We start from the raw sequence: 15654 nt of genomic DNA, 5'->3' as shown, positions 1-15654 counted from the left end.
AGGCAGTGCGAACCAATGCGAGTGATATGTCCGCCTTCTGAGGCCCCTAACTGGATGGTAGTCCAATCCCTACGAAGAGTGGAGCCTAGCGCTCAAAAGTACCTGCACACGCCGGTGCCAATGGGCAGAAGGTGAAGCTCTTCGGAGGACGTTGAACAGCTCTGTAGGGAGCTCTAATGAAGGAGAACACGGTCCGCGACTCTAGCGCAGCCTCCACTGTGAGGCAGAAGCAGGGCGCGAGTACGGACAAGGGGTGCTGTATTCACAGCGGGGGAAAGCAAAGGGCACTGCAGGAGGGCGACCAGATCCTAGCTAATCTACTCACCGGTCCCCGAAGCAAGCAGGCCCGAGCTTCTCCTCGATAGATGCAGCTTCTGGCAGGTTCTGAAGAGCAGGGAACGTCTCGTCGTCGTGCAGAGTAAAAAGACGTCCCGATCGAAGAAACAAGCACAGTTTTGTCGCCACCGCAGGGCAACGGAACGGCCGGGTGTATTCAAGCCAAACGAGCACCGCTCACCTCTAGCTTAGGACTGCTAAGCAAACGAAGCGTGTGAGCATGCCCCGGACTCAGAATACCACCCAACCTGTCGGCGATTACAGAGCAGGCCTCCTTAGTAAGCTGGTCAGTCAACTGGATGGCCCAGAGACACTTCCGAAGGCTTACAGCAGGAGTTGATGAAGGTGCCGGGAATAGCTGGTCCTGCTATTCCAATAGGTCGAAGCGCCAGTACAGGCCTTCTTGTTCGATCTTAGGTGGAAAGGGCTTCACCGGACGACAGCAATGAGGAGCAGAAGTTCTTCAGGGGGTCACCAGCGATTCCTCGGTCCAGCCTCGTGTTCGCAGGATACTTGGCTCCTGTATCCCTGGGTTCGTAAGAACTCAGGAGATCGACATGGTAGTGGTGTTTCCAGCTCCCTCTTATCCACGGTTCCCTTCGCGCCAAAACGGAGGGGAGCCAATGGGAGATCCGCTCATCAACACACATACCATACGTGGACCAATCACGGACCACAGTGGTCCCAGGCATTCACACCACCCTAGACTCTCTGGCACCCAGGATGTGTATTGGGACCAGACAGCCCAGCCCACATCCTGGGGGCACTCAAACGACATGTAGAAGCCCGCGAAAGCAACCGTGTTTCGCGGGAAACTACATGCCCAAATAAGGAAGGCCCCGGGTCGCCTGACCCGGGGGAAGGTAAAGGGAGCAAGACGGACAGTGGACGAGACAAAGGAGCCTCGTGGTCCGGCCATTTTGGGTAGCCGGGCCACCCTTTTGTGTTCGCGGCAAAAAGGTGCTCAGAACGGCAAAAGGAGCTCAAAATAAACCAAATGATCGCTGCCACCAGCCCAGTCCCTGAATGACTTGCACCGATCCAAAAACCATCCTATAAGAGTGTCTAGGGTCTGTAGAAGGCTAGAGACCCAAGAGAGCTGTAACTTAGCTTACAGTGCCCTCTTGTGTCGTGTTGCACTAAAATGGCGACACGATAAAAGAAACTACGGGAAACAGCGTTCCCCGGTACTGACTGTCTTAGGGGCATGTCAGTTTCCCCGTAAGAAAGGAGCGAAAGCCCAGAGGAGTACAGCAGAAGGCTGCACTTCTCTGGCAAAGTCAAGAAAACAGGTTGAAAACAATAGCAAAAAGTTTAGGGGTTGCCACATGGAAGGAAAGTTCCCTACAATAACGAAATCTTTCCTAACACTCGCCCCTCCCAGACTATGGACAGGGGGAACTAATCCACCCCTGGATGAGTCTCTTGTTCAGGTCGGTAAAACATTCTGGACAACCCATCAGCATTGCTATGTTGGACACCTGGCCTATGCTCAATAGTGAAGTCGAAGCCTTGTAGACTTATGGACCACCTAAGCAACTTTGGATTCTCCCCCTTCATGTTCATTAGCCACTTTAACGGCTTATGGTCAGTCTGCACAGTGAAGTGGGTCCCATAGAGGTAGGGCCGCAGCTTCCTTAGGGCCCATACAACAGAGAAACATTCTTTCTCTACCGTGGACCATCTGAGCTCTCTGTCCTTAAGCTGGCGACTAATAAAACCGATAGGGTGTTCCTTACCCTTCTCATCTACTTGTGATAGTACAGCTCCTATCCCAGTGTCAGAGGCATCCGTCTGCACGATAAAAGGTCTTTGATAATCAGGGGCCCTGAGCACAGGGGCCTGGCACAAGGAGTCTTTCAAGCCATTGAAGGCCTTCTCACACTCGTCAGTCCAAGTTACCTTCTTGGGTTTCTTCGGAGTTGTGAGGGCAGTCAGAGGAGCAGCTATGGTGCCATAGTCTGCCACAAAATTGCGGTAATACCCCGTGAGTCCTAAAAAGGCTCTCACTTGGGTTTGCGTAGTGGGGGTAGGCCAGTCTTGTACTGCTTGTACCTTACTGGATAGAGGCTGTCTCCTCCCTCCACCTACTTCATGTCCAAGGTAAACCACTGAGCCTTGTCCATTTTGGTGAGGGGCCACTGGGACACCCTCAAAAGAGCTAACTGAAGGACTGCTTGGGAACAGGTCGGGGAGAGGTTCAGACTCCTCTCCCACAACGTCTGAAGCCAGTAGCAGTGCTGCGATTTCGACGCTTGGGCCGAAAGCCTTCAGCCTATTCACGTGAAACACTTTTAGAGCCTGTCCAGGCCTTCCAAGGTCCACTGAATAGCTAACCTCACCCAGGGGCTCCACCACGGGGTAAGGGCCTGACCATTTGTCCTGTAAAGCACGAGGCCTTATGAGATTCATGATCAGGACTTGCGGAACAAGTGTAAAGTTGATGAGGGAAGCTTTCTGGTCGTACCAATGTTTCACCAGCGCTTGCCCTGCCTTCAATTTATCACTAGTCAAGCCCATCAGAAGTACCATCCGTTTTCTGAGCCCTAGCACATAATCAACTACATTGGTAGTAACAGGGGGAGTGGGCATCTCCCATCCCTCTTTGACGATGGCTAAGGGTCCCCGTACGGGATGACCGAACAGAAGTTCGAAGGGGCTGAAGCCAACACCCTCCTGTGGTACCTCTCGGTAGGCAAACAGCAAGCATGAAACAAGAAGATCCCATTTTCTTCTCTGAGGCTCCTCCAGAGCCCCAATCATGCTTTTTAACGTCCTGTTAAGACGCCCCCCCAGACCATCGGTCTGGGGGCGGTGTGCAGAAGAGAACCTGTAGGTGACCCCACCTTCTTTCCACATAGCCTGCCTATACTTCGACATAAAGTTGCTGCCATCATCCGGCACAACTTCTTTAGGGAAGCCAACCCTAGTAAACATGCCGAGTAAAGCTTCTGCAACTGGCTTGGCAGTTACAGTTGTAAATGGGACGGCCTCAGGATACCTGGTTGCATGGTCGACCAGCACCAGGATAATCCTATTGCCTGAGGATGTTTGCGGGTCAAGGGGACCAACCATGTCGATCCCTACCCTTTCAAATGGTACCCCCACAACTGGGAGCGGTACCAACGGAGCTTGGATTGTCGCACCAACCTTACCAGACAACTGGCAGGCGGCACAACTCCTGCAGTGACTTTCTACTTGCTCCCCCATCTTGGGCCAGTAGAAGTGCATGGATAACCTTTGCTTGGTCCTCCTCGTACCAAGGTGACCAGCAAGGGGAACGACATGCGCCAACTGCAGGAGGAAGGGCCTAACAGCAAGGGAAACCACCAACCTCCTATGGTCTCCTTCTGTAGACTCTGTGGGCTCACTATAAAGGAGTCCACCTTCCTGGTAAATCCTTTGCAACCCAGGAGGTTCACCCTCAAGCTGGGAGCAGGCCTGTCTCCTTAGGCCTTCCAGAGATGGGCACTCACGTTGGCCCTTACTGAAGTCGTCCCTATCAGGACCTCCTTCAACTAACAAGTCTTTTAGTTCAGGATGGTCGTTGGGGTCGAACACTTCAGGCATCGCCACCTCCTCGTCAGGCTCGGGCGATTGACCAACTCCCTCCACCGCAGTGGTAGGCGAGCTCGGGGGAATATTCTCTTTCCCCCGTCGGGACTTGTTGACTCCTTTCGCCTTGGGTTTCCCCTTCGGCTGGGGCGGCGTATTGGACTTGGCCAACGCTGCCCGTGCTTGAGACCGTGTGTAGGGTCTTTCGGCAGTGTCTCCTACGAGCCCTAGAGCTCTGAGATCATTGCCCAACAAGACCTTTCCCGGGACGTTTCTCTGAATGCTCACTGGAATCCTAACTGCTGTACCATTTAAAGTTAGATTAACAGGGATCACGGGAAACATACGGAGGGGGCCGTCAGCCAACTTAGTGGGCATCAGAGTAGCTCTGGCAACTTCCTCTGAGTCTACCAAGGTAGAATCCACTACAGTTCGACTGCACCCACTATCCCTAAGAGCTGGAGTATCCACTCCATTGATCAGCACACTGTCTTTAAAGTAGTGCTTGGTATTATCCGGAATCCTAGCATACGCCTCTGCGACTTTAGGCTCCCAGGAACCCAGGGACACTAAAACTACCTCAGCCTCTATTCCGCTGGGAAATGAGTCTGAGGAGAAGGATGCTCCTGTAATCTCTTCTTCCTCGTAGGAGGAGAAGGCCAGATTAGCGGAGTGGACCCCCAAAGGTCTAACCTTACAACGGGGATCCCCCTTCACATGGTCAGTTGCTCCACAAGAAAAACAAGCCCCATTGGGTCTGTTTACGTAGGGAGGCTTATTATAACCAGAGTTCTGTTTCGGAGGCGAACCTCCACTACCCTGTGAGTTCTCGGATGGCTTACCCTTATTTTTCTTTTTGTGGCCCTTATGGGAAGAAGATTTAGCAGATTCCCCACCCTCCACATCTTTGGACTTTTTCCCTTCCTCCTGCTTACCAGGATGAGTTTTGTCCTTATGGGACACTCGATGTGACACCCATAAATCTGCTGCAATGGCCAGCTTCTTAGGATCTATCTCCTTCGAATCGGCCAAATGCTGCTTAAGCTCCGGGGAAGAAGAAGCAAAAATGTGTTCCAGCATGACCAGATTGATCATGCCTTCGAAGGTAGAAACCTTATAACCTTCAACCCAGCCAGTCAAGTTTTTCAGGGACTCAGCTACATACGACACCCAAGTACCACCTTCCTTTTTCTTATACTCTCTAAACCTTTTCAAATATTGGGTCGGAGTCTTCCCAAACTTTAAAATGAGAGTCTGCTTCAACATTGCAAAATCAGCGCGCTCAGCCTTCGACATTTCCATAATGGCACTGCAACCAGAATGGGGCAGTCTGCTGAGTAACCATGCAATCTTATCCGCATTATCAACCTCCTGAACCTCGCATGCATACTCAAACGCATTTAACCAGTCCATAATGTCATTTCGTTCCTCATACACACTGAGCAGATCTTTTGGAAACCGTGGATGAGAGGAAGCCCCAGAACCATGTCCAGGACCCTTGGACCCATTTGCGAACTGAAGCTTGGCCAGTTCCAACTGGTGATCCCTGTCTTTTTGTTTTTCTGCCTGGTCGATTTTCAGTTTGGTTATGCTGAATTCAAGCTCCTGCTGCCTAAACCGCAGCTCTTGCTTCTTGAATTCAAGCATAGCCTCCCCATCAACACTGGCAGAGGAAACGTTAGACATTACATCCTCCCTGTCCTCGTGGTCGTGATGGATCAGTGCAGCGGCAGAACCGTCGGTTCTGCCAGTGAGAGCAGCCCCACCACCTTCTGCACTGTCCTCGGAAGTTATAGCGTCAAGCTGCGCTTCTTGCCACGCCACGATTCTCTGGATCATTTCCAATTTAGTGCCTTGAGAGGAAACCCCTCTCTCCGCACACATCTTCTTCAATGTTTCAGATTTCGAAGCATTTAAGGTTAATAAAGTATTCGTTTCCATACTGTCGATAGGACTATGGCCTTTTTAACGTTATATTCAATACTTTACTGCGTGTCCTGGTTGGAATAACCTGAAAACGCCTTAGCTCGTGCGCAACACTGGATACCTTCAGTCGTATCCCACCGCTGTACACCAATTTGTTAAGACGGATTTCTGAACTCTGTCCTGGTGGCGCAGAGGTTCAGAAGGCCAACCTAATTACTTGGAACAGGGTAACCTCTGGACAAGCCAGACCAATCAAGGTAGCGATCGCGGCGGTCAAGACTAGGTCTCAAGAGGGGTGAGGGTGACTGAAAGCCCGCAATGAGCACACAAAGCAAGAGCGCTTACAAACTACTCCAAACAGTTGTTTATATCAAAAATAGATACACATTTATTATAAGGCCTTGAAACTAATAACCACAGTAAAAGCAGCAATATACAACGATATTAAACCAACACATACACTATCCACCCAATATATATACAGAATACACAGTTTCACAGCATTAGCAGCACGAAATATGTTATCCACCTGCAGGGGAAGGAAAACAGGCAGTGCGAACCAATGCGAGTGATATGTCCGCCTTCTGAGGCCCCTAACTGGATGGTAGTCCAATCCCTACGAAGAGTGGAGCCTAGCGCTCAAAAGTACCTGCACACGCCGGTGCCAATGGGCAGAAGGTGAAGCTCTTCGGAGGACGTTGAACAGCTCTGTAGGGAGCTCTAATGAAGGAGAACACGGTCCGCGACTCTAGCGCAGCCTCCACTGTGAGGCAGAAGCAGGGCGCGAGTACGGACAAGGGGTGCTGTATTCACAGCGGGGGAAAGCAAAGGGCACTGCAGGAGGGCGACCAGATCCTAGCTAATCTACTCACCGGTCCCCGAAGCAAGCAGGCCCGAGCTTCTCCTCGATAGATGCAGCTTCTGGCAGGTTCTGAAGAGCAGGGAACGTCTCGTCGTCGTGCAGAGTAAAAAGACGTCCCGATCGAAGAAACAAGCACAGTTTTGTCGCCACCGCAGGGCAACGGAACGGCCGGGTGTATTCAAGCCAAACGAGCACCGCTCACCTCTAGCTTAGGACTGCTAAGCAAACGAAGCGTGTGAGCATGCCCCGGACTCAGAATACCACCCAACCTGTCGGCGATTACAGAGCAGGCCTCCTTAGTAAGCTGGTCAGTCAACTGGATGGCCCAGAGACACTTCCGAAGGCTTACAGCAGGAGTTGATGAAGGTGCCGGGAATAGCTGGTCCTGCTATTCCAATAGGTCGAAGCGCCAGTACAGGCCTTCTTGTTCGATCTTAGGTGGAAAGGGCTTCACCGGACGACAGCAATGAGGAGCAGAAGTTCTTCAGGGGGTCACCAGCGATTCCTCGGTCCAGCCTCGTGTTCGCAGGATACTTGGCTCCTGTATCCCTGGGTTCGTAAGAACTCAGGAGATCGACATGGTAGTGGTGTTTCCAGCTCCCTCTTATCCACGGTTCCCTTCGCGCCAAAACGGAGGGGAGCCAATGGGAGATCCGCTCATCAACACACATACCATACGTGGACCAATCACGGACCACAGTGGTCCCAGGCATTCACACCACCCTAGACTCTCTGGCACCCAGGATGTGTATTGGGACCAGACAGCCCAGCCCACATCCTGGGGGCACTCAAACGACATGTAGAAGCCCGCGAAAGCAACCGTGTTTCGCGGGAAACTACATGCCCAAATAAGGAAGGCCCCGGGTCGCCTGACCCGGGGGAAGGTAAAGGGAGCAAGACGGACAGTGGACGAGACAAAGGAGCCTCGTGGTCCGGCCATTTTGGGTAGCCGGGCCACCCTTTTGTGTTCGCGGCAAAAAGGTGCTCAGAACGGCAAAAGGAGCTCAAAATAAACCAAATGATCGCTGCCACCAGCCCAGTCCCTGAATGACTTGCACCGATCCAAAAACCATCCTATAAGAGTGTCTAGGGTCTGTAGAAGGCTAGAGACCCAAGAGAGCTGTAACTTAGCTTACAGTGCCCTCTTGTGTCGTGTTGCACTAAAATGGCGACACGATAAAAGAAACTACGGGAAACAGCGTTCCCCGGTACTGACTGTCTTAGGGGCATGTCAGTTTCCCCGTAAGAAAGGAGCGAAAGCCCAGAGGAGTACAGCAGAAGGCTGCACTTCTCTGGCAAAGTCAAGAAAACAGGTTGAAAACAATAGCAAAAAGTTTAGGGGTTGCCACATGGAAGGAAAGTTCCCTACAATAACGAAATCTTTCCTAACAGACATGGCCAGTAGTGGCACACCAGCCCGAACCATGGTAGGGCCTTTCGTAGGATGTGGCCATTACAGGCCATGTCCTCCCCCTGCTGGGGCGTGAAAGGCATTCGCACCCCAGGGTTCATCCAGGTTTTGAATGGCTTTCTTTTTTTTCCCCACGGGAGATTCGTGCTGCTTGCACAGCCAATCTCCTGAGTGGGAATAAAAAGAAAAAGATAAAAATATGGCTGCCGCCGCCATAGGGACAAGGCTCCCTGACGCCTCTCCACATAAAAATAAAAGTGTAAAATGGGGCCACCCTGGGAAGGGCCTCAAGTGGCTGACACAGAGGGCGGAGAATGTATATTCTCGCCTGCTGTTTCAGCCACCTGATTGCCCTTACCCAGGTGCGAATGTGTGTTCTTAGTATGCATGCTATTTAAAAATAATAATAATAATGTACTGTGTTAACATTTGTATGGGAGGACAGGTCAAAGAGACCCCCCCCCTACAGTCCCCTCCTTGTGATGTCCATGACTCGTCAGGGGACCCCCTGCCACCAGGGCCCAGTTGGTGGGTGGACCACTGGCCGACACATGGACCAAACGTACTGTATGAGGCTAGACCCTGGGAACCATTTTGAACACCAGAACGCTATCTTAAGACATGACTCCATGTGCGCTGCAGCACGGCCCCCACCTTCAGAGAGTCCTCGTCTACCCTGTTGCCTCTGCTCCCTGGCAGATCCGCTGAAAGCCCGGTCCCACGACCAGTCGGACATGAGCTAGTGTTAGAGCAAACACTGTATCTTTCACCTTCCGCAGTGCTTCATTATCCTCAGCGTGACCCAGGCAGCGGGGCTGGCCTGGAAAATAACTGTAAACCGTCCTCGATGAAACAAAAGCCTTAATCCCACACTAAGAAACTGCTCATACATATATATATATATATATTGCATTACAATGATATCCCTTCTGCAGGACCTCCGTGTCAAAAATCTACGAACACTGTACGAACAAAAGAATGTGTCATTGTGTGACCACACGGTCAACACACTCAAACCCTCTCAGTATGTGCACACACCCAGGGCCCCTGGCCTCCTACTATGTGCTTCTCTAGGGGTAATGTAAAGTGACTGTTACCAAGTCCTTATGCCATGACTACCCTACTGCTGCTAGAGTGCAAAGGAACACAAGCATGGCAGTATTGTGAGCTCATGTAAATTGCTTAAATAAGATCCATAGAATGCCATCAAGTGCAAATGTACAGGTTTAATGTGTATTACTGCTGTCAACCGTATTGGTCTGTTGCTCCTGCGTGCTCCACCAACCCTAATGCTACCTCACGTATCGTGTTTACCATATAATGCAAGAGCTGCTATTTTTGCATATACTAACCCTGTAGTGATTAATAGAAATGTTGGTATAGTTAACATGTTTTGAAATGATTATGTAACGGTGCAAAGAATAGGGACGTGTAACCCTTTAGAAAATCAATAAGCATTATACATTATACGAATCCCTTTGTTTTCAATATAATTTGCAGCATACGAGAAGAGTATCATTGTGGGCATATCCAAGGTCACTTCCCCTCCCTTCCAATTGAAGCCTGCCAGAGAAAGCAAAGGCCCGAGCTACACCACCTCACTTCCCCCAATTCGGCTGGAGCCGCTTCAAGCATTCATGGTTCCCCCGCAGCTCACATGGCCACAAACAGCCACCTGAATTATTTACAGCCCAGCAGCAAAATCCGGCCATAACCAGAGGCCAGAGGTGCCCCCTCATAGGTCCCACGACCCACCATTTCACCCCAGATTAATGACGCTTGTAAAATAAGACACCTAATATTGCACTAACATTGTGTAAAAACATCCGTCATGACTTCTAACGAGACCCAAAGCTCGGACAGCTTACCCCGTGCCCTGAGACCCGACCCCATGGCCTATGATACCTAGACAACAGGATATCAGCAACCCTGTACTGATGTATCGCCACAGCACCCCACCTAATGCGCATTCCTCCTGTGTTGTATTAACCCGTAGAATAACCTATTGTAGGATTTACAGGGCAACTGACATTGCAGCATTGAATGAATGGGGTGTGCCTGGCCCTTAGGGCAGAAAGCCAAGGAAGACGTCCATCAATGACACTGATCACGCCTGACCGGACAGCGCCTTCCGGATGAGCCCAGCTGACCTGCCCACCCCACGTTGGCACCCGGCGGTGTCCACCAACCACGAAGCGACGCATCACAGCTGCACATATAGTTAGTCGACGCCACCCAATCCCCATGTACATGTGCCTCCTATAGTGTGTAGGTGCCTATGACACTTTTTGTAAATAAAAACGTCTGTCTTTGCAATTGTCAGACAGAGCGCTCTCTGAGTTTGCAGAGTTCTTTGCATGCCCTATTTTGACTTAGATAAAGCTTCCCTTAAGCTCACCCGCACTTGGTCCTAGCCTTATTCCCATTCGTGGGAGAGTCCATTTTTGCCTCTCATTGCGGGGAGAGTCATGCTATCTGGGGACCCTTGCCTTCACATTGTAAGCTGGTTCTTTTTAAAATGTTTACAATCTTTATTTCTAATTATTACTTCCAGTATATATTGGAGTCATAGTAAGAAGATTAGACTTCTCTTACTGAACAAAGCAAATTATCAAAACTTAGAATAACCATAACAATGGTTTTATTAGATATGTTTATTATTCCATGATGGACAGTCTGGTAAACTCTAATTGTTCAACAAAGGTAGCAGGCGCCCCTCTCTCGGAAGAACAAGGCATGATAACCTGTTCAGTGGTTGTTAACCACATTGAGAGTTCACAGTCATCTGCTTTTTGCTCACTGTACCTTTCACAGATGGGAAATAACCATTTGCATATCATTCTTTGTCCCGCTCACATGGGCAGTCCAACACCGAAATGCTATGGCAATTCCTCTCTGAACAAGAATACCAACAGCAACCCCATACACGTGTTTCTGCCTTGTTGGGCATCATCAGTGAGGTGGAGCTGAGTCTCTCTCAGCACAGTGAGCAGAGAGTCCACGTCTGGTTGCCCCCAGGTAACCTAGGGTGACCAATCCCAAGTTACTTCAAAGAATTCAACAAAGGTAGCAGGCGCCCCTCTCTCGGAAGAACAAGGCATGAAAACCTGTTCAGTGGTTGTTAACCACATTGAGAGTTCGCAGCCATCTGCTTTTTGCTCACTGTACCTTTCACAGATAGGAAATATTCATTTGCATATCAGTCTTTGTTCCGCCCACATGGGCAGTCCAGCACCGAAATGCTATGGCAATTCCTCTCTGAACAAGAGTAACAACAGCAACCCCATATATGTGTTTCAGCCTTGTTGGGCATCATAAGTGAGGTGAAGCTGAGTCTCTCTAAGCACAGTGAGCAGGGAGTCCACGTCTGGTTACACCCAGGTAACCTAGGGTGACCAACCCCAAGTTCCTTCAAAGAATTCAACAAAGGTAGCAGGCGCCCCTCTCTTGGAAGAACAAGGCATGATAACCTGTTTAGTGGTTGTTATCCACATTGAGAGTTCGCAACCATCTGCTTTTTGCTCACTGTACCTTTCACAGATGGGAAATATCCATATGCATATCAGTCTTTGTCCCGCCCACATGGGCAGTCCATCAAAGAAATGCTATGGCAATTCCTCTCTGAAAGAGAGTACCAACAGCAACCCAATACACGTGTTTCTGCCTTGTTGGGCATCATCAGTGAGGTGAAGCTGAATCTCTCTAAGCACAGTGAGCAGGGAGTCCACGTCTGGTTACACCCAGGTAACCTAGGGTGACCAACCCCAAGTTCCTTCAAAGAATTCAACAAAGGTAGCAGGCGCCCCTCTCTTGGAAGAACAAGGCATGATAACCTGTTTAGTGGTTGTTATCCACATTGAGAGTTCGCAACCATCTGCTTTTTGCTCACTGTACCTTTCACAGATGGGAAATATCCATATGCATATCAGTCTTTGTCCCGCCCACATGGGCAGTCCATCAAAGAAATGCTATGGCAATTCCTCTCTGAAAGAGAGTACCAACAGCAACCCAATACACGTGTTTCTGCCTTGTTGGGCATCATCAGTGAGGTGAAGCTGAATCTCTCTAAGCACAGTGAGCAGGGGGTCCACGTCTGGTTGCCCCCAGGTAACCTAGGGTGACCAATCCAAAGTTCCTTCAAAGAATTGAACAAAGGTAGCAGGCGCCCCTCTCTCGGAAGAACAAGGCATGAAAACCTGTTCAGAGGTTGTTAACCACATTGAGAGTTCGCAGCCATCTGCTTTTTGCTCACTGTACCTTTCACAGATGGGAAATATCCATATGCATATCAGTCTTTGTCCCGCCCATATGGGCAGTCCAGCACCGAAATTCTATGGCAATCCCTCTCTGAACAAGAGTAACAACAGCAACCCCATACACGTGTTACAGCCTTGTTGGGCATCATCAGTGAGGTGAAGCTGAGTCTCTCTAAGCACAGTGAGCAGGGAGTCCACGTCTGGTTGCCCCCAGGTAACCTAGGGTGACCAATCCCTAGTTCCTTCAAAGAATTCAGCAAAGGTAGCAGGCGCCCCTCTCTCAGATGAACAAGGCATGAAAACCTGTTCAGAGGTTGTTAACCACATTGAGAGTTCGCAGCCATCTGCATTTTGCTCACTGTACCTTTCACAGATGGGAAATATCCATTTGCATATCAGTCTTTGTCCCGCCCACATGGGCAGTCCAGCACCGAAATGCTATGGCAATTCCTCTCTGAACAAGAGTGACAAAAGCAACCCCATACACGTGTTTCAGCCTTGTTGGGCATCATCAGTGAGGTGAAGCTGAGTCTTTCTATGAACAGTGAGCAGGGAGTCCACTTCTGGTTGCCCCAAGGTAACCTAGGGTGACCAACCCCAAGTTCCTTTAAAGAATTCAACAAAGGTAGCAGGTGCCCCTCTCTCGGAAGAACAAGGCATGATAACCTGTTCAGTGGTTGTTAACCACATTGAGAGTTTGCAGCCATCTGCTTTTTGCTCACTGTACCTTTTACAGATGGGAAATATCCATTTGCATATCAGTCTTTGTCCCGCCAACATGGGCAGTCCAGCAGCGAAATTCTATGGCAATTCCTCTCTGAACAAGAGTAACAACAGCAACCCCATACATGTGTTCCAGCCTTGTTGGGCATCATCAGTGAGGTGAAGCTGAGTCTCTCTAAGCACACTGAGCAGGGAGTCCACGTCTGGTTACACCCAGGTAACCTAGGGTGACCAACCCCAAGTTCCTTCAAAGAATTCAACAAAGGTAGCAGGCGCCCCTCTCTTGGAAGAACAAGGCATGATAACCTGTTCAGTGGTTGTTATCCACATTGAGAGTTCACAGCCATCTGCTTTTTGCTCACTGTACCTTTCACATATGGGAAATATCCATATGCATATCAGTCTTTGTCCCGCCCACATGGGCAGTCCATCAAAGAAATGCTATGGCAATTCCTCTCTGAAAGAGAGTACCAACAGCAACCCAATACACGTGTTTCTGCCTTGTTGGGCATCATCAGTGAGGTGAAGCTGAATCTCTCTAAGCACAGTGAGCAGGGGGTCCACGTCTGGTTGCCCCCAGGTAACCTAGGGTGACCAATCCCAAGTTCCTTCAAAGAATTCAACAAAGGTAGCAGGCGCCCCTCTCTCGGAAGAACAAGGCATGAAAACCTGTTCAGAGGTTGTTAACCACATTGAGAGTTCGCAGCCATCTGCTTTTTGCTCACTGTACCTTTCACAGATGGGAAATATCCATATGCATATCAGTCTTTGTCCCGCCCATATGGGCAGTCCAGCACCGAAATTCTATGGCAATCCCTCTCTGAACAAGAGTAACAACAGCAACCCCATACACGTGTTACAGCCTTGTTGGGCATCATCAGTGAGGTGAAGCTGAGTCTCTCTAAGCACAGTGAGCAGGGAGTCCACGTCTGGTTGCCCCCAGGTAACCTAGGGTGACCAATCCCCAGTTCCTTCAAAGAATTCAGCAAAGGTAGCAGGCGCCCCTCTCTCAGATGAACAAGGCATGAAAACCTGTTCAGAGGTTGTTAACCACATTGAGAGTTCGCAGCCATCTGCATTTTGCTCACTGTACCTTTCACAGATGGGAAATATCCATTTGCATATCAGTCTTTGTCCCGCCCACATGGGCAGTCCAGCACCGAAATGCTATGGCAATTCCTCTCTGAACAAGAGTGACAAAAGCAACCCCATACACGTGTTTCAGCCTTGTTGGGCATCATCAGTGAGGTGAAGCTGAGTCTTTCTATGAACAGTGAGCAGGGAGTCCACTTCTGGTTGCCCCAAGGTAACCTAGGGTGACCAACCCCAAGTTCCTTTAAAGAATTCAACAAAGGTAGCAGGTGCCCCTCTCTCGGAAGAACAAGGCATGATAACCTGTTCAGTGGTTGTTAACCACATTGAGAGTTTGCAGCCATCTGCTTTTTGCTCACTGTACCTTTTACAGATGGGAAATATCCATTTGCATATCAGTCTTTGTCCCGCCCACATGGGCAGTCCAGCAGCGAAATTCTATGGCAATTCCTCTCTGAACAAGAGTAACAACAGCAACCCCATACATGTGTTACAGCCTTGTTGGGCATCATCAGTGAGGTGAAGCTGAGTCTCTCTAAGCACACTGAGCAGGGAGTCCACGTCTGGTTATACCCAGGTAACCTAGGGTGACCAACCCCAAGTTCCTTCAAAGAATTCAACAAAGGTAGCAGGCACCCCTCTCTTGGAAGAACAAGGCATGATAACCTGTTCAGTGGTTGTTATCCACATTGAGAGTTCACAGCCATCTGCTTTTTGCTCACTGTACCTTTCACAGATGGGAAATATCCATATGCATATCAGTCTTTGTCCCACCCACATGGGCAGTCCAGCAAAGAAATGCTATGGCAATTCCTCTCTGAACAAGAGTACCAACAGCCACCCCATACATGTGTTTCTTCCTTGTTGGGCATCATCAGTGAGGTGAAGCTGAGTCTCTCTAAGCACAGTGAGCAGGGAGTCCACGTCTGGTTGCCCCCAGGTAGCCTAGGTTGACCAATCCCAAGTTCCTTCAAAGAATTCAACAAAGGTAGCAGGCGCCCCTCTCTCAGAAGAACAAGGCATGAAAACATGTTCGGAGGTTGTTAACCACATTGAGAGTTCGCATCCATCTGCTTTTTGCTCACTGTACCTTTCACAGATGGGAAATAACCCTTTGAATATTAGTCTTTGTCCCACCCACATGGGCAGTCCAGCACCGAAATGCTGTGGCAATTCCTCTCTAAACAAGAGTAACAACAGCAACCCCATACACGTGTTGCAGCCTTGTTGGGCATCATCAGTGAGGTGAAGCTGAGTCTCTCTAAGCACAGTGAGCAGGGAGTCCACGTCTGGTTGCCCCCAGGTAACCTAGGGTGACCAACCCCAAGTTCCTTCAAAGAATTCAACAAAGGTAGCCGGCGCCCCTCTCTCGGAAGAACAAGGCATGAAAACCTGTTCAGTGGTTGTTAACCACATTGAGAGTTCGCAGCCATCTGCTTTTTGCTCACTCTACCTTGCACAGATGGGAAATATCCATTTGCATATCAGTCTTT

The sequence above is a fragment of the Ambystoma mexicanum genome, chromosome 3q (genome assembly GCF_040938575.1).
Source record: "Ambystoma mexicanum isolate Mex_15411 chromosome 3q, UKY_AmexF1_1, whole genome shotgun sequence".
NCBI lineage: Eukaryota > Metazoa > Chordata > Amphibia > Caudata > Ambystomatidae > Ambystoma > Ambystoma mexicanum.
The sequence above is the reverse complement of the archived record's forward strand: the minus strand, read 5'-3'. Positions refer to the sequence as shown.